Source organism: Pinus tabuliformis, chromosome 5_2, assembly GCF_031772625.1.
Source record: "Pinus tabuliformis cultivar Carrire ecotype Pingquan chromosome 5_2, CPIR1, whole genome shotgun sequence".
NCBI lineage: Eukaryota > Viridiplantae > Streptophyta > Pinopsida > Pinales > Pinaceae > Pinus > Pinus tabuliformis.
Window position 1 is genome coordinate 537,748,423 of NC_142306.1, and position 24,774 is coordinate 537,773,196.

Below are 24,774 nucleotides of genomic sequence, written 5' to 3' on the forward strand. Positions count from 1 at the left end.
AGTTGTTGAACATCATGCATCCTACACATAGGGAGCACAACAGGATACAATGCGTCTATATGTATTACTATGGTCCATGTTACCCATTACCCATGGATATTTTCTCCTAAATGGTCCTCAGCAATTAGCAAGTAGCCCCTTGTAGCCACGAGGTATATCAATGTGCCATTATCTCTACCACCTGAGCTAGCGATGTGGTCCCTCCCCCATCTGTTTTGATCACATGTTTAAAGGTGGTCCTCACAACCCCGAAGGTATGGCTTTTCATAGGTGTAGTTACATGATTTTTCTTACCTATCATGGACACTTTTGTGCATGGATTGGTAGGGGGACACTATGAAAAGAGTGGGCTAGGTCTATACTCTTGTCTCCTCTACCTGATTTGGTGGTTAGGCTTGTATCCTAGTCCCCTAGAAGCTCCTTTCCTAGCCACTAGCTTTAGGGTTGGCACTACATGGGAAATACCAATTTTGGTTTTGTGGTCCCACTTCTCGACACTATATACAACACTCCCCTGTGCTCATTTTAGCCCCATTCATCTCTTTTCCCATATGGGTCCACATGCCTCCACTGGGTCCACATAGGGTTAGCATCCCTCTCCCCTTGTCCACACCTTGGGTCGAGCTTGGAATTATGCCCCAGAGGTTGATGTAGCTAAAAATAAAATAAAAAGAATAATTTGGCCACTCTCAATAGGAAATGTACCACAAAATGAAAAATATGGTTGGAACATACAAATTTAGCAGTTGGAGAAAATTCAAACATGAGCTCTACCCCTTATCAATGGCTATCACCCTAGTTCCTACGAGCCCTAGATGAGCCCCATCCATAATTAAGGAACCCATGGTTTTCCCAACACCTGGTGGGAAATGAAAGACCCCACCTTAAGCAAGTGTCCACTTCTATATCCTACACCTCATTTTCTCATTCCTTGGAGGCCCGAACAGCCATGAAGAAAAATCAATTAAAAGGAAAAATTCATATGAAGAATGGTGGAAAAAAAAAGGTTGGGGTAACTCATGTGCTACAATTTTCTCCCTCCTACACTCATATACCCAAATGTGGGCTTCCCTCAATATCATATCTACCCTTGTATCATGACATGTGTCCTAGACCATTCCCTTGATCCTTACATTGTTCCATCACTATATCACATGCCACCTAACACCTAATCGATGTACCATGGACATGTCATTCCCTATGAAGGTTGAAACCACCTAATAGGTTCCTCGGTTAACCCCCTTTTTTAGCTTGGAGACACTTGTACATGCCAAATCCCACTATGGAAGGGCATGCCACCATGAAGTGCCCCATTGATTCCATGTTTTTAAAGCTTTTTTACTTTATTATTCTAATGATTGCTTGTATTGGAGGGAAAGGAGACACATTGGATCTTATGTAGGATTGTAGGTGGGTCTCCATTTTGGGTTTTCTCTCCCTATACAGGGTCCAAGCCCTCCAGAGGGCCACATTCGCACTTGTAGGGTGAACGTTCAGAGACATGGGCCTCCACCATGTTCAAGAAAATGTAACTAGGTTTGGTCTTCATAAATGTAATTTTGATCTTTGTACTTATAAAAGAAAAGAAATACTATTTTTGTAAATTATAAAATGAGTTTCTTTCTCATTACATAGGTCTAGAACATGTTGAAGTGTTGTAGGAAAGTCAAAGAGTCAAAGAAAATGTTAATATCTCTTTTTGAGCATATATGTAATGTATATGAGTCAACCTAGTGTCTAGATCAGCCCTCCAAGACAAGCACAATCCTCTTGAAGAAGGCAACAAGAAAAATGATGAAGAAGACAATCATGTCAGCCTCAAAGCATATATAGATGTCAAGTCAGCTCAAAAATAGAGACACATCAGTTCACCCTAACATGTCAGCTTATTATGGAGACATGACAACTATATATACCCAGCTAGGGTCACCACAGAAGCTAAGAATCTCAGACAAGTCTGCAATCTCGGATGGGTACAGGAAGGTACAAAATCTCAGTGATAAGTCCAATGATCTCCTTGCATACTTCCTTGCAGTCTCGACCTAGTTAATGAACCACTATAATACAGTCTCGGCATAGTTGTAGTAGACCTTGGTGCAAGAAGAACAGGGCTACAATCTCGGTGTAGATCACAGAGCAGAAGAAGATGCAATTATGACCTCGACATTCATGATGGAGGAAAGATCTCGGTGTACTATATATCCTAGACACAGTCATGTCCTCAACATCACTGTGATTATGATAACAGTCATGATACTAACGAAGATGAAGATTTTGGTACAACTGTATATATATATATATATATATATATATATATATATATATATATATATATATATATACATATATATATATATATATATATATATATATACATATATATATATATATATATATATATATATATATATATATATATATATATATATATATATATATATATATATATATCTATATATATATATATATAAATGGAGATCTCATTAATGAGATAAGATTCTCAGTGAAGGTGAAGCATTGGTGCATCAAGTTCTCAATGAAGGTGTAGCATTGATACAACAGTAATGAAGATCTCAATGAAGGAGCCATCATGATGCAAAAATGATCTAGTTGAAGGAGAAGTCATGCTACAACAATGATGATGATGATCTTAGTAGTGACAAAGAAGAGGATTGTTGTCTTAGTCTTGGAGTGGCATGATGGGTCAAGGGTCATGGTCTTGGTATTCGTCAATTGAAATATCTATAAGAAGAATTTTGTGTGGGTTTTCCTCTCCAAGAGGGAGATATTTGGCCATGACAGAATGCCAACATCTTGTGTTCTTGCCTCTTTGTTTTGGTAGCTATTTGATGAACTAAAGAAGACACACTCTAATAATAATAAGTGAATTTTGGTATAAGAAGAAAAAATTTAAAACACCTCACAAATAGTTATCATGATAAGAAGAATCTCATTAACTACATTAACCCTAGATTCTTCAACACATGATATCATAGATTACGTCATGGATCTCCAAAACCACTCATTGATTGCTCATGTTGCACCTTTTGGATGAGGATGATGCACCTAGTTCACCATTCCCAGCCAGCTCCACACTTGCACCATACACTTGGCACATCTTTGAGGGTCCCGATGAGGATGCGTCTCACTGCAGGAGACGAAGGGAGGGCTTATAATCATCCTATCTCTTACAAATGGTTTATAGGCATTATCAATCCACTTGGAGACCCATGAGGATGTCCTTCTGCCCCCACACCCACTTGGGAGCATAACATGTGACTTACTTGGGAAAAAAGGGGAAAAACCCTTTTCCACTATGTTTGGAGTCCATTCTCTCGCCATGGCACACTTTGGAGTTCGTTAGGCTTGCTCAATGGCCCAAATACTCATTATATTGATTATTCTACCCTCTTGAGATGCTTATTTTTATGTTATTGAGCTATCTTGGTGGGCTTGTCACCAAAGTATTTTATTATTGTTGGAATTATGACGAATGTGTTGTCCTTGATGGAAACCTACTTGATAAAGATGTCAACATGATGGTTATGTAGATGCTACAGGTAAGGTAGACAAAGGAATATTAGTTCAGAGACAGAGGAATGATAAAGGTGAAGTTTGGAAAGTATACACGGATCCTAAAAATAAAGTCCACATACATATGTGAGTATGGAGAAGGAAAGTTGCGTACAGTTTCCACACTATGGTATTTGTTATCCTCCACAATATCCCAAGGCTGAGAAGGGAGATTGAAGGAGGTAAGCTCCAACCACTTACGGTTTAGTAGCTAGCCTTCCTAAACTAGAGAGGGATCTCTCTATGAATTCACAATTAATGATGACTAGAAGGGGAAAATATGTTAGGCTAGACATGCTAGGCTTAGCTAGGTTTTTGAGTTTTTAGGGTTTTATGTTGGATAAGGAATGACAACTAGGTAGCTAGGTCAAAGGATCAAAGGGTTGCAGTAGCAAATATATATAGGATCAAGGTAGAAATGATTTTGTGATGGCTTTATGGTTTGTTAGTGTAGTGTAGTGTTTGAAAGAGAAAAAGGTCTTAATGAGCATGTACACCATGAATTCATTAAGTAAGAAGGAAAATTACACAAAATGATATTCCCATCAAAACAGAGCTTTATGCAAGGAATTCTGCTTGTAACCTTTAAGAAAAATCACTAAAGAAGCAAGATATGGAAATGGGAGATGTATATCATTCATAAAAAAATATAACAGAGAAAATACATCCTCACAAACTTACTGAACATGAATTCCTAAATAATAGTTGCAATTACATCCTTTGATTTCTTGGGTCAAATGTTGAAGTACAAGCTACAAGTGTTCTCACCTTTGATGTCCATCCTGTTCTATGACTAAAAAATGAATTCATATAGAACAAGAAACCATTTCCCCACTCTCAGGGGTCGAATATGTCACTGTAGCATCAGTTACATGAAAAGCTCAACCAAAACCCTAAAGACTAGAGAGGTTCAAACAAACCCTCCATTTAGAAAAAATGATACATTTGACCTCAAATTAACTTTTACGAGCATGAATCTAAGTAAAAATTATTATACCAAAGCCTATTTACCCATAATTACGTCATTAAGACACCAAAATAGAAAAATTACATCATTGGGCTGAAATCTGTTGAAAAAATGTTGAAGAAAATCTCTCACAAGGATATGCGTAGCACTTGGCTTACAGGAGGACTTTGGGGGCCTTCATGTGCTCCAAATTATTATATTAATAGCTCATTGGACATCTCAGGATATCTAGTTGTCATTTGATTCATAAGGAAAGTGATTTGGACACTCCAGTAGGCAGAAAAATTGATTTTCTCAAGACTACTCCGATATGCACAGTGCCTATTTCAAAATAGTGGCGGAAAGTGACTTTTTAACCCCTTTTTTAACATTTTCTCTCAATCTGTCTGCTGACAATTCTGAAAAAGTGGATAGCTTAGATGCTTAGGCCATTATCTATCTAATGGTGATAAGTTTTTGGAAAAAGGAGCCCTGAGGAAAAAACTTAGCACCTAGGCGATGCGCTTGTAGTTGTTTTTGAGTCTCAAAACACGCTAAAAATAACCAAAAATGACAAAATGACAAAAAAATTCTCAAAATTTCTTCAAAATTTCCTAGTGAGGTCATCATATGATATGTCATGCCATGAAAGAGGCCTCAGAAAGTAGATCAATTTTGTCTCTATCCTTTTGGCTAATTATGGTTTCCTTGATCTTTTTCTTCAATTGCTTGATTCCGACTTGGGATACCATGTTCTTTGTGTAGTAATTCATGGCCATGTGTCTGCAAGTTATTGTCCCTCCTTGCCTTCTTAAGGATCTTCTATAAGTGGCCATTAACCTTGTCAAGCCAATATGCTCTCTCTGCATTGAAATCTTTAGCAATTAAGTCATCCACAATGATTTGACTTCAAGGTGGAGAAACTTGTTTTTGTAGCTCAAGGGATCTCTTGAGACCTATTGTTCTTGGTTTCCCTAGTGTGATTTTCTATTCTTTATCCTTTGAATCATCCAATTGAACCATTGCTTTTCCTTTTTCATCCTCCTTCTTCAAATATGTTTTGTGCTTGTTTTGGAGCATTGGCTTACTTTCAGTTGCATGTTTTCTTGTTGTAAGCATGTTATCAAAGAATTTTCCTATGTCAACCTGTCTTCCAACCTTTTGATCTCAACTTCCTTGTCCATTATGATTTTCTTTGCAGTTTTTTCCTCGTTACCTTTCTCCAAATCTGCCACATTGGTGCCTGAATGACTGAATTCCTCATGCTGTGGGGATGCTCTTTGTTCACCTACTGTAAGCTTGGCCCTTTCAACAATATATGGAGAAAAAACAAGCCTTTTGCCTCTGGAATAGGTTTTAGTCACCTCTGCCCTAAATATCCTCTTGGTAGGTTTTCTTGAAGAAGCTACCTCTTGTTTTGTTGGTGAGTTTGGAGGTGTTGATTCACTACTAGATATAGCTAGAGAAGCTGAGGGAAAAGCTGAATTTGCAAATCCATCCCAAGATATATTTACCTATTCGAATAGATGAAAAACTATAAATTTCAGCAAGCCATGATGAAATATACTAGTATGATGATTTTCTCCCATCTTTTGTACCTTCTCTATCATTTTTGTTAGGCTTTTGTAAAGATAGTAAAGCAAGTTGAGTAGCTTCACACCGGTGAAATGCATCAAAGCCTCATGATGTACTAATATAGTCTTGAATACCTACCCTCACATGTAAAATATTTCACGATCAATCTCATGAGGAAGGCATATCTGTCTAGCAAATGTTTGAATGGAGAAATGTGTTTTGGAGCTATCTTATACGGTGGTTTCAAGTACATCTTGTAACTTTGAAGGTCAATGTCTATTTTCTTAAACCAAGTTTCTCCAGTGTTTGGAATCCCTATGGCTATAGAGATGACTTCCCTTAAAAGAGTAAACTCATATCCTGCTAAAGTCACCTTACCCCTCCTGAACTTGGTGGCAAAAGCACTAGTTAGTTTGTCATGAAACCTAAGTTTCTCAATTCTCTGGCAAAAGGCAAGACAACCTGCATCTTCAAATGATTTTCTGATGAAAGTGATGATATGATCTCTTGGGTTGAGGTAGGCTCATATCTGATGACATGCCCGCCTTTATGCCTCTTCTACTTAGTAGTATCTGACTCGATAGTAAACCCTAGATCAATTGGAGGGGAAATTAGGGTTTAGTGTAGGGAAAAACAAGGGATTTGGGTAGTTTTAGAAATGAAGGGAGATGAAGGGGTTAGGGGGTTTCTAAATTTTTAGGAAAATTTGGGGAGGTAGGGATGGATGTTAGGAAGTGGGGGAAAGTGAAATTTCAGGGAAAGAGTGAGGGGAAGGGGTCCAAAATGTCAAAACACAGTCCTAGCCTAGGAAAGTATAGTCTAGGCTAGGGTTTGTGGGAAAATGATGATTTTGAGGGATAGGAGTGAGGGAAAATGTCTATGGAGGTATATGGAAGGTGAGGGAGGGTAATTGAGCTTAGTTTTGATGGTTTTTCTCAATAATTACACGAAAAAGACTATGAAACCAAGAAAACCCTAGGAGAGGGAAAATTGATCTTTGCAACCATGAATTGATGGTCACAAGGAATCACTTGTTTGAGAGTGAAACTGAGTTTTCATGGTGGAAATATGTGTTATAAAGTTGTAAGGAGCAAATGAGAAGCTCTTTATTCTCTTTCATAGCTTGGAAATCAATTTTCTCCTTTGGTGATGTAGTGGCCCCACCATGTCCTTTGACATTTGCTTTTGAAAATGCAACCTTGGAACTTTATAAATCATAATAAATCATACTAAAAATATAAAACACTTTGAAAACTTTATTGACACTTTTTCTATCACTACTCCTTGAAATGATGACTTTGATGGTAGCATGACCAATTTTCAGGAAATTAACCCTATGACCTAGTGGTGACGCAACATGTACTTATGAGATGAATTATGACCATGATGACAATGACACTCTTTCAAAAAAGAATGACCTTACCATGATGATGTCCATTGACCATGAAGGCTGAAAGGGGTAATAATAAACCAAGAAAACTAAACAGTCACCAAATTTTTATTGAAAACCTATTTGAAACCATAAAAATTTGACCTAGGACCCTAATAAAAACTTTAAAAGAGCATAATTTGATCACTTGTGACTGACAGGATTGACAGACACTAACATTGGCTCCAACTAGGGATGACATCTCCTTTAGGAGGTGTCAAGAACACCATAGACCAGGTAGCCTTATCCATTGGGCATGGAGTCAATAATAAAAATTTAAACTCAAAACTGTAAACTGACTGACAAACTAAACTGACTTGACTAAAAACTTACTGAACCTACTTATGGCAGTAGACCATCAGGATCTTAGGGCCTTCACCTCAAGCTTCAAATCCTAATGATAACTGCCTAGCTATTGAAGAGATATATATAAAATCATGTGTAATGATCCTTCCAGTGTAACCAATCCATAAAGTGGCTAATTACTTGAATCTTGCTCACACTTTCCTCGAGCAAGCAGAAAAAACAAAAGCTAGGCCATTCCAAGTGTCCACTGAACATGTGTACATTATCCATAAATATAATAAAAATCATCTCCCTTGACGACTATAGCAACTTGACAAAAGGATCATGAAACTTGTGAATGACTACCTTTTCTTGTTGTTCAACAATGAGACAAGAATCTTCTTCCTTTCTAGACATTGGTTGTTTTATAAAATGAAGTTTGTCTTTCTCAAGAGAAACAAATGTAGACTGCAAATTTTAGGATGAAATTAGTAACGAGACTCCTGTTGAACAAGACAATGAAGCCAGCTGCCTGGTTGAATTCATGCCATCTTTTCTTTGAAGCTCATAGTTGGCTAATGGAGAAGGACTTTGACTACAGATATCATCCAAAGAATCAGCTATTGGATCATGGATAGTTTGAGAAGACTGTTGCAACTTGTCATACATTGGTTCTGATAAGACTACATGATTTTCTATAAGCTTGTCATTCTTTTTTGCAGAGATATTATCAAAATGTTTCTTGAAAAACTGAAATGAATCAAAACTTAATGGTACAGAATTATCTTGCATCAATTCACAATATGTTTTAGATTCTGAACTTTCATCTATGATTTGAAACTCAATGTGACTTAGTGGCTAGATTCTAGAGTGAAAGAAGCTTCCATATCACAAGTGACCTCCTCAACCGATTCATGAGAAGGCTATCCATTTATGTTGTTGGCAATTCCCTTACTTTTTTTCTTATTTTTTCAAATGAGGAGAAACGTAAGGTTAAAGAGTGTTGATCAAGAAGTTCATTGTCTTCCTCGTTTTCAACATCAAAACTGAAAGACTGTTGATTTCTAAAGTTAGGAAAGTTTTCTCTCAGTAACTGAAATGAAGTAAAACATAAAGGCAAAGACCTTTCACCTGCTTTGAAATTTTTTGGATTCTCTTCATTGCTGTCATGATTAATACGTATAGGCTGAGTGTTATATTTGTGCTATTGTAATTGAACTTCCTCTTCCCAACAACATGCCAATGATTTCCTTTAAGAGTCAGCCTCTATTTCAAAAAGATAATTATCATCATACTGATCATACTTGGTTAACTCATCAACATAAGGAATGAAATCGAACATGCACATTAGATCACCAGATTTCTTCTCCACAGGTTGATCTACAAATCCATTTTCATGACTCTCCATAAATGAATACATAAAACAATCATATTTTGATCTATGTTAACTGAATTGGCAGCAAAATGATTAGGGTCAACAACCTCTTATTCTTTTGCAATAAGTGGGACATGGTGTTTTTGAACAACAAGTTTATCTCTCATGATGATATTTTGCATCATTTCTTCCATTATTCTTACCAAAATGTCGAGCTTCACTTCTGAAGATGTCAGGTGTTCCTTCTCTATGTTCTCCCTCTCTGCTTCCTTCAATTTTGACCTTTTGACCAGCAAATTAGCTTCCATGGCTATTGCACTGTCCTGCATTTCTTTGAGTGTTGTAGTTATCCCTTCTCTCAATTGAAACTCCATCTCGGTATCAGTGGAATCTGGGTAGTGTAAGAGAACTAAACTAGGAGGTGGTTTTATATCAGGGCATTGAATGGTATACTTGATTGAATCTAGCCGAAAAGTGTTGCACTATTTCTCCTGGCTGTCTCTCCAAATGATTATATTCTTCTAAAATCAGAAAGGGATTACTCTTGATCACCCATATATCAAGAAATATTTTCACAAACTTATGGAAATCGAAAATGCTTGTATCTAGTAAGTTATTGAACCATTTCTCTTCTTCACCTTGCAAAGATAAAGAAAAAATCATGATACTGACATCATATTCTTCGACCTCAAAAAGCTCGAGAAATTTTTCAAAACTCTAAATGTGTTTTCCAGCAGTGATGTTACCATATTCTCCATCAAACCTGGGAAGATATTTGTAATAATTTTCAGGGAAAACATGAAGTATAGGAGGTAAGATGAGTGGCTTGTATCTATCTGGATTTTTACAAGGTGTAGGAGTATGTATAGAAATTGTATAATTAGTCTTGATGTCTTGAGGCTCATTAAGTTGAAGATGGTCATCATAAGATTCAGAAGAAGGGTCTTTATCAAAATCAAAATTTGTATTCACAATCTTCAAAGGAAAGGAATCAAATGTGGGTCTGGGATCTTTTCTCGAATACAATATACTCTAGAAAACCTTCTTGATATTCCCAGAAAAAGAAGAAATAGTTTAAAATAAATAACATGAAGTCTTGGATGAAGTTCCAACTTGAATAAATGATCTTCCTATATTGTCTTCTCATTTTTTTGTTAGTAAGGTTCATCCTCCAGTGGAGTATTTGAATTAAATTTGAAACTGCCTTGGAGTCCCCAGGTGAATGATTTTAGCCTTCCTATGTCTGACTACTTTCCACCATCAGAAATCAGATCTGATCCTTGTTGTTCTTTCCCAGGGAAGATATGATCTTTCATTTCCCCAGCAATGGCACCAAAAGTTTTATCCTCCACAATATCCCAAGGCTAAGAAGGGAGATCGAAGGAGGTAACCTCAAACCACTTACAGTTTAGTAGCTAGCCCTGTTAAACCAGAAAGGGATCTCTCTATGATTTCATAGCCAATGATGACTAGAATGGGAAAATATGTTAGGCTAGATATGCTAGGCTCAAGTAGGGTTTTGAGGTTTTAGGTTTTGATGCTGGGTAAGGGATGAAAACTAGGTAGCTAGGTCAAAGGATCAAAGGGTTACAACAACAAAGATATAGAGGATCAAGGTAGAAATGATTTTGTGATGGCTTTATGGTTTCTTGGTGTAGTGTATTGTTTGAAAGAGAAAAGGGTCTTAATGAGCATGTACACCATGAATTCATTAAGTAAGAAGGAAAATTACACAAAATGATATTCCCATCAAAACAGAGATTTATGTAAACAATTTTTCTTATAACCTTTAAGGAAAATCACTGAAGAAATAAGATATGGAACTGAGAGATGTATATCACTCATAAAAAACTATAACAGAGAAAATGCATCATCGCAAAATTATTGCACATGAATTCCTAGATAATAGTTGCAACTGCATCCTTTAATTTCTTGAGTAAAAAGTTGAAGTACAACCTACAAGTGTTCTCACCTCTGATGTAAAACCTATTCTATGACTAAAAAATACATTCATATAGACCAAGAAAACATTTCCACACTCTCATGGGTCGATTCCCTCAATGTACCATCAGTTCCATGAAAAGCTCAACCAAAACTCTAAATACTAGGGAGGTTCAAACAAACCCTCCATTTAGAAAAATTGATACATTTGACCTCAAATAAAATTTTAAGACCATGAATCTGAGTCAAAATTATTCTACCAGAACCTATTTACCCATAATTACATCATTAAGACATAAAAATATAAAAATTACATCATTAGGTCGAAATCTGTTGAAAACATGTTGAAGAAAATCTCTCACAGGGATATGCACAATGCTTGGCTTGTAAGAGGATTTTGGAGGCCTTCCTATGCTCCAAATTCTGAGATTGATAGCTCATTGAAAATCTATGGATATCTAGTTTTCATTTGACTCATTAATAAATTCATTTGGAGACTCCAACATGGATAAAAATTGATTTTCCCAAGACTACTCTGATATGCGCTATGCCTGTTTCAAAACAATGGCAGAAAGTGACTTTTTGACCCCTCTTTTTACATTTTCTCTCAATTTGTCTGTTGACAAGTCTGAAAAAAGTGGATATATGAGATTCTTATGCCATTATCTATCCAATGGTGGTGATTTTATGGTAAAAGCATCCCTGAGGAAAAAATTTAGCGCCTTGCGAGTCTCAAAATAGGCTAAAAACTACCAAAAATTCCAAAATGACAAAAAATTCTTAAAATTTCTTCAAAAATTACCAAGGAAGTCATCATATGATATTTCATGCCATGAGAGAGGAATCAGCAAGTAGACCAAGCTTGTGTTTGTCCTTTTGGCTAATTAGGGTTTACTTGAGCTTTATCTTCAATTGCTTGATTTTACTTGGGATACCATGTTGTTTGTGTAGTAATTCATGGCCATGTGTCTTTGCAAGTCATTGTCCCTCCTTACCTTCTTGGGGAGCTTCTCTAAGTGGCCATTTACCTTTTCAATCCAATATAATCTGTCTGCATTGATCTCTTTAGAAATTAATTCTTCCACAGTGATTTGACCTCTAGGTGAAGAAACTTCATTTTGCAGCTCAAGGGATCAATTGAGACCTCTTGTTCTAGATTTCCCTGGTGTGCTTTGCTCTTATTTATCCTTTGAATCATCCAACTAAACCACGACTTTGATTTTTTCATCCTCCTTCTTCAAATTTTCTATGTGCTTGTTTTGGAGCATTTAGTTTACTTTCAATTGCATGTTTTCTTGTTGTAAGCATGCTACCAAAGCATTTGCCTCTGTCAACCTTTCTTCCAAATTTTTGATCTCAGTTTCCTTGTCCATTATTATTTTCTTTGCTATTTTGTCCTCATGACCTTCCTCCAAATTTGTCACATTAGTGCCTGAATGAGTGAATTCCTCATGTTGTGGGGATGATCTTTGTTCACCTACTATAAGCTTGGCCCTTTCAACAATATCTGGAGAAAACACAAGCATTTTGCCTCTAGAATAAGTCTTAGTGACTTCTGCCCTAGATATCCTCTTGGTAGGTTTGCTTGAAGAAGCTACCTCTTTTTGTGGTGGTGAGTTTAGAGGTGTTGATTCACTACTAGATATAGTTGGAGAAGCTAAGGGAAAAGTTGAATTTGCAAAGCCATCCCAAGATAAATTTACCTGTGTTAATTGATGACAAATTAGAATTATCACCAAGCCATGATGAAATAGATCAGTATGATGATTTTCTCCCATCTTTTGTACCTTCTCTGTCATTTTTGTTAGGCTTTTGTAAAGATAGTAAGGCAGGTTGAGTAACTTCACACCGGTGAAATGCATCAAAAGCCTTATGTGGTACTGATACAGCCTTGAATACCTGCCCTCAGATGTCAAATATTTCATGATCAGTCTCATGAGGGGGGCATATCCTTCCAAAAAATGTTTGAATGGAAAAACTTGTTTTGGAGCTATCTTATATGGTGGTTTCAAGTACATCTTGTAACTTTGAAGGTCAATATCTCTTTTATTAAACCAAGTTTCTCTAGTGTTTGGAATCCATGTGGCTGTAGAGTTGACTTCCCTTGAGAGGGTGAACTCAATTCCTACTAAATTCACCTTATCCCTCCTCAACTTGGCGGAAAAAGCACCAGTTAGTTTGTCATGAAACCTAAGTTTCTCAATTCTTTGGAAAAAGGCAAGACAACTTGCATTGTCAAATGATTTTCAGATGAAATGTGACGATATGATCTCTTGGGTTGAGGTAGGTTTATATCTGATGACCTGCCCTCCTTTATGCCTCTTCTTATAAGTAGTCTTTGACTCCATAGTAAACCCTAGCTCAATGGGAGAGGAAATTACGGTTTAGTGCACGGAAAAACAAGGGATTTGGACTGTTTTAGAAATGAATGGAGATGAAGGGGTTAGGGGGTTTCTCAATTTTTAGGAAAACTTCTGGAGGTAGGGATGGATGTTAGAAATTGGGGGAAAGTGAAATTTTAGGGAAATAGTGAGGGGAAGGGGTCCAAAATGTAAAACCATAATCCTAGCCGAGGAAAGTATAGTCTGAGCTAGGGTTTGTGGGAAAATCATGATTTTGAGGGAGATGAGTGAGGTAAAATGTCTATGGAGGTATATGGAAGGTGGGGGAGGGTAATTGAGCTTAGTTTTCAGGGTTTTCTCAATAATTCCACTAAAGAGACTATGAAACCAAGCAAACCCTACGAGAGAAAAATCTGATCTTTCCAAGCATGAAATAATGGTGGAAAGGGATCACTTGTCTCAAAGTGAAACTGAGTTTTCTTGGTGGAAAGATGTGTTATAAAGTTGGAATGAGCAAATGAGTAGCTCTTTTTGGTATTTTATAGCTTGGAAGTCACTTTTATCGTTTGGTGATGTAGTGGCCCCACCATGTCCTTTGACATTTGCTTTTGAAAATGCAACTTTGAAACTTTATAAATCGTAATAAATCATACTAAAAATATAAAATATTTTTTGAAAACTTTATTGACACCTTTTCCATCACTACTGCTTGAAATGATGACTTTGATGGTGACATCACCAATTTTCAGGAAATTAACTCTATGACCTAGTGGTGACCCAGCATGGAATTATAGATGAATTATGACCATGATGACCATGACACTCTTTAAAAAGGAATGAACTGACCATGTTGATGTCCACTGACCATGAAGGTTGAAAGGGGTAATAATAAATCTAGACAACTAACCAATGACAAAATTTTTATTGAAAACCTATTTGAAACCATAAAAATTTGACCTAGGACCCTAACAAAAAATTTAAAAAAGCATAATTTGATCACTGGTGACTGACAAGAGTGACAAACATTAACAATATTGTCAATATGAGGGGTATTTACCATGGTATTGGCCTATAGTAATAAGTGCAACAACAGATATTTGATCCCGTCAAAGAATATCATTAACATTACTAAAAGATTGACCTAAGGTATTGGCTAAGGCATAATCTATATATGGAGATGGATATCAAAGTGTTATGTGTGCAAGTTTTTTGTTTTCTATGAATGATTTGATTTGAAACAGGCATGCACCAAGGAGGAAGGAAAAGAATTAGATCTAAAAAATCTGAATTATGGTATCATATGTACTTATTTGATTTGCTTGCTGAACATATCCAACTGTGATAAATTTGTGATGTTAAGGATACTCTGACATGAATATGAGATAGTAATGGTTGTGAAGTATATTACGTGGTTGTAGTGAAAGATTTCAGATTTGTACGCTGGTTTTCCTATACGAGATCGCGTACATGCGCTGATCTTCTTCTGACTAGTTGCATATATTCTGAAGTATGGATAGATATGCATGCATGTGTCAAGTATGAAAAGTGCGTACATACAAGGGAATGATTTATAAGAGTCCCGTACATCTACCAGGGTTTTGCAGTATGATCTGATGATAATGGTTGATCTATTTTGTTGTTTTAGTCTATGTTTGATAGTATTGATTGGGCTGAATTGATTATGAATTAGAATTTCACTAAGTGATGATGCTATTATGTGATGATCTGTATTTAGTTCATTTATTTTTATTGGATTAAGTATATGTTTGGGTGATTGATTCAGTGGCACAGTGATTCAAATTCAGTTATCAATATTTTGAGATCTGTACGTGAGTATTCTTCAGGAAAATCACGTACATACACGGGTATGGTTAAGAGAAATAATGTACACAATCTGATGCATGCTTGATCAGGGTTTCCAATGTCAGCAGTTGGTTTTTGTGATGGATAACAATGTCTGACTTCGTATATTGATGAATGATTATGCATTGGTATGATTTGTTTTGATCTAATTTTCTCAAGTTGCATTGGCTACATTAGAAGATTTGATGATCCAATATTTTAGTTTATTTCAGAATTGTTGTGAGGGAATTTTGTCTGAAACATTATGAAAAGTGATCCAGAAAGAGTTAAGGATAATAATCTTTAGAAAGGTGGTTGTATCTCCCTTCTAGTAGGATATGGAAAATGATATAAGGTTGTAGCCTTCTGCAGGTAGGAGCATGCATACTAGTTAAAGTATGCGCCAGTACAAGATTGTAAGAAGATTATTTTTAATAGAAAAAATAATACAAAGATGACAGTACTGGTGGTTTTTTCCCATGTTAGGTTTCCACCTAAAAATCTTGGTGTTCATATGGTTGTGTGTGTTAATGTTCTATCTTCTACTTAAATTCTCATAATTATTATTTAATTGATGGATAATGGAATAATAATGCACTAATTAACATTTCACTGGTGAGTAGATAAGTTATCTGGATATACGTGGGTTTCTATAGTAACATTCGCGTACATACGCTAGTTTCCTTTACAACAGCCATATAAAAATCAAAATCAAAAATTGAAATTGAAGTGTGTTTAATATTGATTCAACCCAAGCCACCCTAGTATTTTTCCTTACAATTAGTATCAGAGCAGGTCCTTCAGAAGAAGCTTGATCGCTTGAAGGAAGATTCATCAAGATGAGAAATAAAGAGGGAGTTGCCTTTATCAAGCCACCATTGTTTAATGGAACCAACATGTTTTTCTGGAAACTTAGAACAAGAGCTTATATATAGTATCTTGGATATTATGTTTGGGCAACCGTTGAAGGAGGCTATCAATATCCATCATCAATTCTCACAGATGAAGTAGAAAATAAAAAATATAATACCAATGCAAAGGTTGTATACACTCTGTTGGGAAGCTTGGAAGAATTAGAATTTGTGAAGATCATGCAGCTGAATACTGCAAAGGCTATATGGGAGAATATCATCCAAAGTTATGAAGGTGACACTAAGGTAAAGAGTATTAAACTTCAAACATTTAGAATTCAATGTGAAACTCTCAGAATGCATAGTGATGAAAGTATTGCATGTTTCTTTTTTAGGGTATATGAGATCATTAATTCAATGAGAATTATTGGTGATGAAGTAAAAGATTCGATAATTGTTGAGAAAATCCTAAGATCTCTAACCAACAAATTTGATTCGAAAGTATCTTCCATTGAATAAATGAAAGATTTGAAGAACTTTACTATTGGATAGCTTCATGGGATCTTAAAATCATATGACATGAGAAAAGGGGGTCCCTCAGATATCAGAGAATGAACATTAAAAGCTACTTCTAAAGGAAAATAAAAGGAGGAGCTTAAGGAATCAAGTTACGTATTAGATGAAGAAGAGGTGAACTTTGTAAAGAAACTCCAAGTAGTAATTGATAGATTTAGAGTTAAGCTTCCTTTCAATTGTTTTACTTGTGGAAGAGTTGGTCATTATGCTTCTAAATGCCCTTATAAAGAAAACCATGAGAAATGGAATAATTTTTCAAAAGTAAATATCCGAGGAAGGTTTGAAAACAAGAAAAGTTTCTACACATAGGAAGATAATGATGGTCTTTAAAATGGTGAAGAAGGTGAGTCTAATCAAGAATATCAATTACTGATGGAATTTGAAGATAAATGTATTGATGAGTTTGATGATGTTTTCATGGATTCCATAGAAGAAAAAGATAATCTCATTGAAGAAATAACTCAGTTAAAATTTGTCTAGAAGAAGGTAAATTAGCAGAAGAAGCACTGAAGAGACAAATTATAGAAAAGGAGAGGCATAATGAAAAGTTAGAACTAGAAATAGTAAGTCTAAGAAAGGAACTTGAGGAAACAAAAGGTCTAAACCTTAGATTTTTTAAAGGATATGAGACCCTAGAAGAAATCATCAAAGTAAAATGCTCTCCTCTAATAAAAACAGGTCTTTGATATAATGAAGAATAATCAAAGACTATAAAATATTTTGAAATAGGTACATGAAACTATCTCAATGTAGTAAAGGGAAGAAATCAACAAAATTCTAGCTCTCAACAAAGGAATGAGGGATCAAATGTCTCTTAGGTAAAACATCATTACCACAATCAAAAAGGGAAACTACACAAAAAGATATTATACTCCTAGGAACTTCTACTTCAATGGTCAATGCCTCACTTGCCATAATTTTGGTCATAAGTCTCCTCAGTGTGTCTCTTATAAAACTATCATGAAGAGAGCAGAAAGAAAAAAAAAGAATGAGATTGGGTTTGCTAGTCTCTGGAATATCTATTGTCAAACGCTCTAGATGATTTTCCAATTCAGTCAGGGTCTCTCTAGATTCATCCCATGGGGCCGATACTGCTATAGCTGGGTGTCTCCTCTCATAGGGTCGGAGAGCAGCTGGTCGCCGTGGACCCACATTTTCACTTGAAACTTTTATTACAGACAAGACCAATCTCCCTAGTATCAACATATATCTAGCAAAAAACAGGACAAGCAAATCTACCTTTCTCTACATATATTGTGATTCATTAATAAAAGCTAAAGAGGTGTTTTAGATCCTACCTTAAGTCCAACGCTAGTTTGTGGCAGCCACGCTTCGACCATCCGAACGAGTTTCCTTTTGAGAACCTGCAATCACAAACAAGCACACATCAAATAACACCTACATAGCCAATATAATAAATCATATTCATCATGGTGATCGAGGAATCCATGAAATAAACCATAAAACAAAGCTTATTGAGAAAAATAAACTTGATTATATTAACTTTGAAAATAGAAGAAATTTACAACCTTTGGTGCCTTGATGTTGTACAAGATCCTCCCAAGGTCCAAAAAAGGAATCTCCTCTACTTTGACAAGCCTCACACTCTTCCAAATGAGATCAACAAGGTATGTGATCTTTCCTCACTTAAGCTCAATTAGGAAGACTAAGTTCCAGCAGCATTTCACCTCAAAAATCTTTAGCTTTCAACCTCCCCAGTAACCAGCCCAATGCTTCATTTTATAGTGCCAAGGAAGGAGGTGACAGGTCCACCTATGAAGGGATAGAGTCGTCCTTCAAAGGGATAAGCTCCTCACATCAAGGGCTTAGCTCCTAAAGGTATGGGATGCATGAATCTTAAAGGAGCGAATTTTCCACCTCAAGATTCCTTTTAGAAGCTTCCAGAAATGACTCAAAGTGAGTTTTTAAGAATGTACTTGTGCCTTTTTGACTTTTATAGGGGTCCGCACCCATCACATAGAGACAGAGCGGTCAAGTACGTAGGGGACATGACCAGTAGGTGTGGGACTGCAGGTAATGCTAAGAGAAAGTGCGGAACCAGAGTTTTAGAGACTTATGAGGGCTTTCTCTTATTTTTCAAGGCTTGACATCAAGAACTGAGGTTTAAGACTTGCAAAGGAGGAAAGTATGTGTGGTGATAGACTCACGCTGATTGCAGAAAGTCATGGTGACAATATTTTGTGCAACATATTATACCCTAAAGTGCGAGAATTTGTCATCGAAGAAGAGTGAAGTACTTTATCATTTCAAGGATCATCCTATGGACACCCTGGTTGGAACCTGTAAAAACATTCAATACAAAATATATAAATATATATATATATATATATATATATATATATATATATATATATATATATATATATATATATATATATATATATATATATATATATATATATATGTGAACATATCATCGCCGAGGTAGGCATTCCCATACTCAGATCAAAACTGACTAGAAAACTAACTAAACTGCTCTGATACAGGAATGATTTTGTAATACATCACAAGTATAGACATATGTAGACATAGTATGGGTGCAGCCATCTGCTTGTGAATATTCCACTGTATAATCGATAACAAAATTCCTCACAGCTTGGATGGTGGAAACTAGATCCAGGGTCTTGATTTCTACTTCCCGAACTAGTATGATTCTATCCATGTGAATGAATGTGTCGAAGTCGAACATGGTAGAAACCACTTGATTACCAGTCAATGATGTGAAATATTGACAAGTGTGAGAGAAACCACCAGCAATGTCAGTGGCTCTCAAAGTACTCAGTACAATCCATGAAATGTGAATAGATGAGCTGAAGTCGAACATGTCATAGAAACCTTTGATCGAAGATCAATGATGCAACCTGTCGTCGAAGGCAAGAAACCTGCCATTGAGGCATGCAGATTCCAAGGTACTGACAATTTCTAGATCATATTTCTAGATAATGAGCTGAAGTCGATAGAAAGCGATCCGTCGTAGGCAAGCCCACAACACGAAATCATAGATCAAGTTTGAAGAAATATATTTGGAAAGGACTAACTCAGGGATGGTCAAGATGGATGACAGATATTTTGCAGATGAATGGTTTATTTGAACTGACGTCTAGAACACATAACGACACTGCAGATGGTTTGGTGACAATTGACCCAAAGCTACTACCCAGAAACTGGCTGAAGACTTTCAATATGGTTTGATTAACTGTTAGGCAAAGGATTTCCCAACCCAGGTGAACAAAAAGTGTCGTGTTCAAGAGTGTTTAAATGCTTTTCTAAAACACAAATTATAACAAACAGGTTCATTTTTCTCTCTTTTTCCCCACCATTTCTGGCAAGTACCTCTTTATTTTTGACAAGCTTGAGGAGGATAACATTTTCTTGGTTATAAGCTCATCCTTTGGATGAGTCCAACTTAGTTTAAAATTTGAACCCTAAGAAGGAGGTGTCTATTCCTGTTTAAAATTGAACAGGTCATTTACTGTTGAATTTTAACGAGTCCAGTATAGGAGAAACTCGGTGTTTTTAAATTTTAAGGAGTCAAAAGAAAAACTTAAGAAAACTCCATGGATGTCATTTTTCGTAAATTTGTGTCTCCCAAGCCTGAGAATGTATAAAATAATACTTGAGAGAACCGCTTGACCATTACGATCAAGGAGTACTTTTCATAATTAGTGTCTTTGATCCGAAAAAGTAAAAAAGTGATCAATGTCACGTCGTTTTATAACCAATATCGAACTTGAAACGACAAAAGCCCGACAATATTTTCATGTTTATACGGTCAGAAAAGAGCTGTAAGTGGACCACCCTTTTAATTCCATTTTATTGAGCTTAAAAGGAAACACTCGGCAATCTTTTCATATTTTACAATTCAAAAAAGAGCTTAAAGAGGACTCCTATGTTTTTTGTTGAAAATGATCAATTTTCCTTGAAAAATCCAATATTCTGCACAAAAATTCAAACATTACTCATACCTGTTTAAAATAAATAAAAATGCATCAAAAGTTACCTTTTTAAAGTAAAAAGTAAACAAATTAAAAATTCATTTATTCAAAAAATTTTATAAAAAGGGCTTTTGTAAATTCATTTTTACTGTTTGACTTCAGAGTGAGAAGAGAGAGCTTTTGGGTAAGAAACTTCTTATGAATATTGCGGAAATCCGTCCATTCGAAATGAAAACTGTCAGATCCAGGTAATCCATATCATCCTTATCTTGCATTTCAACCGTTTGCATTTCGTTTTTAGGCTTCCATTTTGATTTTTTAAGGAAAAATTAGTTTATAAAACCGCTCGCGGGGGTCCGCAGGCACAACATGCGGAACCTGCGGACCCCGAATTTTTCTACCAAAGGAAAGAGCCCGAGTTCCACACCTGTTGCTCAGGAAGAGTTCGAACCTATGCACTATCCCTAACTAGCAAGTTCGGACCCCGCGAAATAGGTTTTAAAATTTCAAATTTCTCCATCTCCGCCCAAAAAGTTTTGAACTAAATTGTTCTAATACGTCTTTTGTGCAATGTAGGACATAAAAAATACTTATTTGGCAGGAACGCGAGCACGAGGATGTGGACCTTGCCACAATAAATCATCAACCCTCATTGGATGCATTGAGAGCATGCAGACTATTTAAATTCTGGGCCATACCTGGCATGAGGGCCCAAGTAGAATTTTTGCAATGGCTAGTAGACAGGTGGAATATACAGGACCAGTGTTTCATTATTGGTGGCCACCAGCTCGAAATCGAGCTAGAGGAAATTTATTTCTTGACTGGTTTTCCCAAGAGAGGTGAACAATTATCTCTATTCGGGACTAGACCAGGTGGCCAGTTTGTCGATAGCCTCCGACTAGAGTTTTGTAATGACCAAACAAAGGACAAAGGGATCGATATCAAAACTATATCCCATCCTAAAATTAAAGTGATTGCATTTACTATCACCAGACTCTATGGAAGCGCATCACTGCATGTAGCTACTGGATCCCAAATGCGAATGGCAGTAGACTGTTATCGAGGTACCATTTTCAACTAGTGCGAAGCTGTGTTGGTGAATGTAAAAGGCCAACTAACTAGAGAAAAGAACAGACAACTAAAAAACTTTGGATATGGTTTCCTAGTTGTGAGATTTATTCTAGAGAGGGTCCCGATGTTGGTCCCACAGCAGCTTTCTGTTGGAGTTGGACTTCCCCAAGAGCCTAAGCTAATGTGTTGGGTTACATTTATGACCCGTCAACCCGAGGAGGGTTCAGAGGTTGTTCGATTTCCGCCTGAGTATTTTTGTTGGTTGGAGAACCAACTTTTCATGATTCAGGATTTTCCATATGCTGGGATGGATTATTGTGGTGACACAGACATGACTCTTCCACTAGGAGAGCAGTGGGATGATTAAGGTAAAATCATTCTCGGTATTTTCTAAGTTTTAACTAATTTTTTTGTTTGTTTTTAAATCCTCCAAAACTGATAATAAAAGTTTGAAATGGAGATGTGGGTCCATGGTGACCAGCTGCTCTCCGACCCTATGAGAGGAGACACCCAGCTGCAGTAGTACCGGCTCCATGGGACGAATCTACAGATACCCTGACCGAATTGGAAAATCATCTAGAGCATTTGACATCAAATATTCCAGGGACTAGCATAGATGATATTCCACTTAGGTTACAGCACTATGTGATTGGGGTCCTAGGACCTTTTAGGAGGTTCCTTTGTAGGGTGGCCCAAGCAGTGGTTTTTTATCGTGATCATCACCGAAGATAGGATGATTGCCTTTGTAGACTCATACGACATTTTGGCTTTTTTAACTATCATTTTTGCCGATTATAAGGTGTTTTTCAACCTATGATCGAAGACGATGTATATTTTTGACACACTTCTATGCTATGCTATATCACTATTACTGGCTATCTTGTATAACATGTTATGGAATGTTTTTAAATTTACTGTTTGATTATTGCAAATTTCTATTTAACATTCGAGAAGCAATTGCATCTACTAATGTATTTAAATATCTTGGAATATGTTGATATTCAATGTAGTCAAATTCACGTTCCAAGAGATGAACTCTCAAAAATAATCTTAATAACACTGGATTTCTAATGGCATAAACTCTGTTAAGCTGCAATACAATGAGTTCAGAATCTAACATAACAATCAAACTCTGAATCCCAAATGAGATGGATTCAGATAATAACTCAATCACTGCACTATACTCTGCAATGTTGTTCGTTGTTTGACCGAGGCTTACCCCATGCATAGATACCAACTCATCAGAGGGTGAATAGATAACTCAAGCTGTAGAAGAAATGCTCCATGTACTACGACAAGCACCATCAGAGAAACCAATGTATGTTTGAAGAGACGTCAACATCTGCAATATCAAGAGTAAAATCAAGATAAGCAGGAATAATGATTAAAAAACTCTCTGGACTAGGCACACTTTTCTAATCTAAAACACACCAGCTAGAAAGAAACTAATCTAACAAAATCACCACACCCAGATTTAAGCATAATATCTCTTCAGATAAAGACCATTTCTGTGTTTACCCAAAGAGATACCGTCAAAATCTACCAATTCATAGCCCCTTTTGCTAGCTTTTGCTTAACAACATAAGGACCATGCCACATAGGTACAAATTTTCTAGCCCCTACCTTATCGTTTTCTTGATCGAAAAATTACGAGGTGTAACATTTCGATCGTACTGAGCTTTTATTCTTTTGGCATGAGTTTCGATTGCTAATGCAGCGTCACATCGATTCTCATCTAGCTAAGCTAAGTACAACAAATGTTTCTCCTCTTCGGAAGTGGCTGGGAGTAATTCTATGGCTATTTACAATGACAGAATTTCGCATTCAATGGGTAACACTACTTCCAAACCATAAACCAGTTGAAAAGGAGTGAAACCAATTGAGGTTTTTACTAAGGTTCGATACGCCCAAAGTGCTGAAAATAACATGTTATAATAATTCAACCTATGAATACCAATGATTTGTCAGATCATAATGACTAGAAATTTGTTGATAGCTTCAACCAAACCATTAGCATATGGGTAATATGGAGTAGAACTATCGTGACGCAGGCCATGTTGATCTATTAGTTTAGTCATCATGATGTTTCGAAAATGACTACCATGATTAGTAATAATTGCTTGAGGAACACCGAATCTAGTAATTATATGATTGAAAATAAAAATTGCAGCAGTTTTTCCGTCTGCCGAAAATGTAGGCATCGCCTCGGCCCACTTAGTGAATAATCTACTGCAAGAATGATATACGCACGCCCCCCAGCCAAGTGAGGGCTACATGTAATAAATTTGATACCCCACTTTGCAAAAGGACCGATAACAATTATAGGGTGGAGAGGAGCAGGTGGAGCATGCATCTTATGATCAAAAATTTGACAATTGTGGCATTTTTGGACTACACAGATATAATATTTAAATAAAGATGGTTAGAAATAACCAGCGCGCAATATCTTTTGGGTTGTGGCATACCCAGACATGTGACCGCCACATGCTCCAGAGTGACAATCATTTACCTTTTCAGCTTCTTCATGAGTTAAACAACGTCAGAAAATAGAATCTGTCCCACGACGATAGAGTGTATCTGCAATAATATTGTATTGTTGGGATTGGAAACGTATTTTTCATCGCTAAGATCATGAAATTTCAGGCTAAAAAGATTGGGTTTGGAGATAAACAATGATATCTCCATACCATGGGTCAAGAGTACTGATAAGAAACAAGGATTCATCCGTAATGGGCTCTTCCGCCATAGTTTCAGTATCAGCACACGGGAAATCATACATCGGTTCGGCAAATACCAAAGATTTCTTTGCCTTGGATTTTTCAAATTCCAAGTCAAATTTCTACAGGATAAATATCCATTTGGATTACCTGCCCCCTAGCAATTGTTTGGTCAAAATATAGATCATAGGGTTATAGTCAAAAATTACTGTAGTTTTGCGTAGTATGATGTAATGACGAAATCTTTGGACAGCTTGAACAGCTGCCAAGGCCAATTTCTCCACATGCGAATATT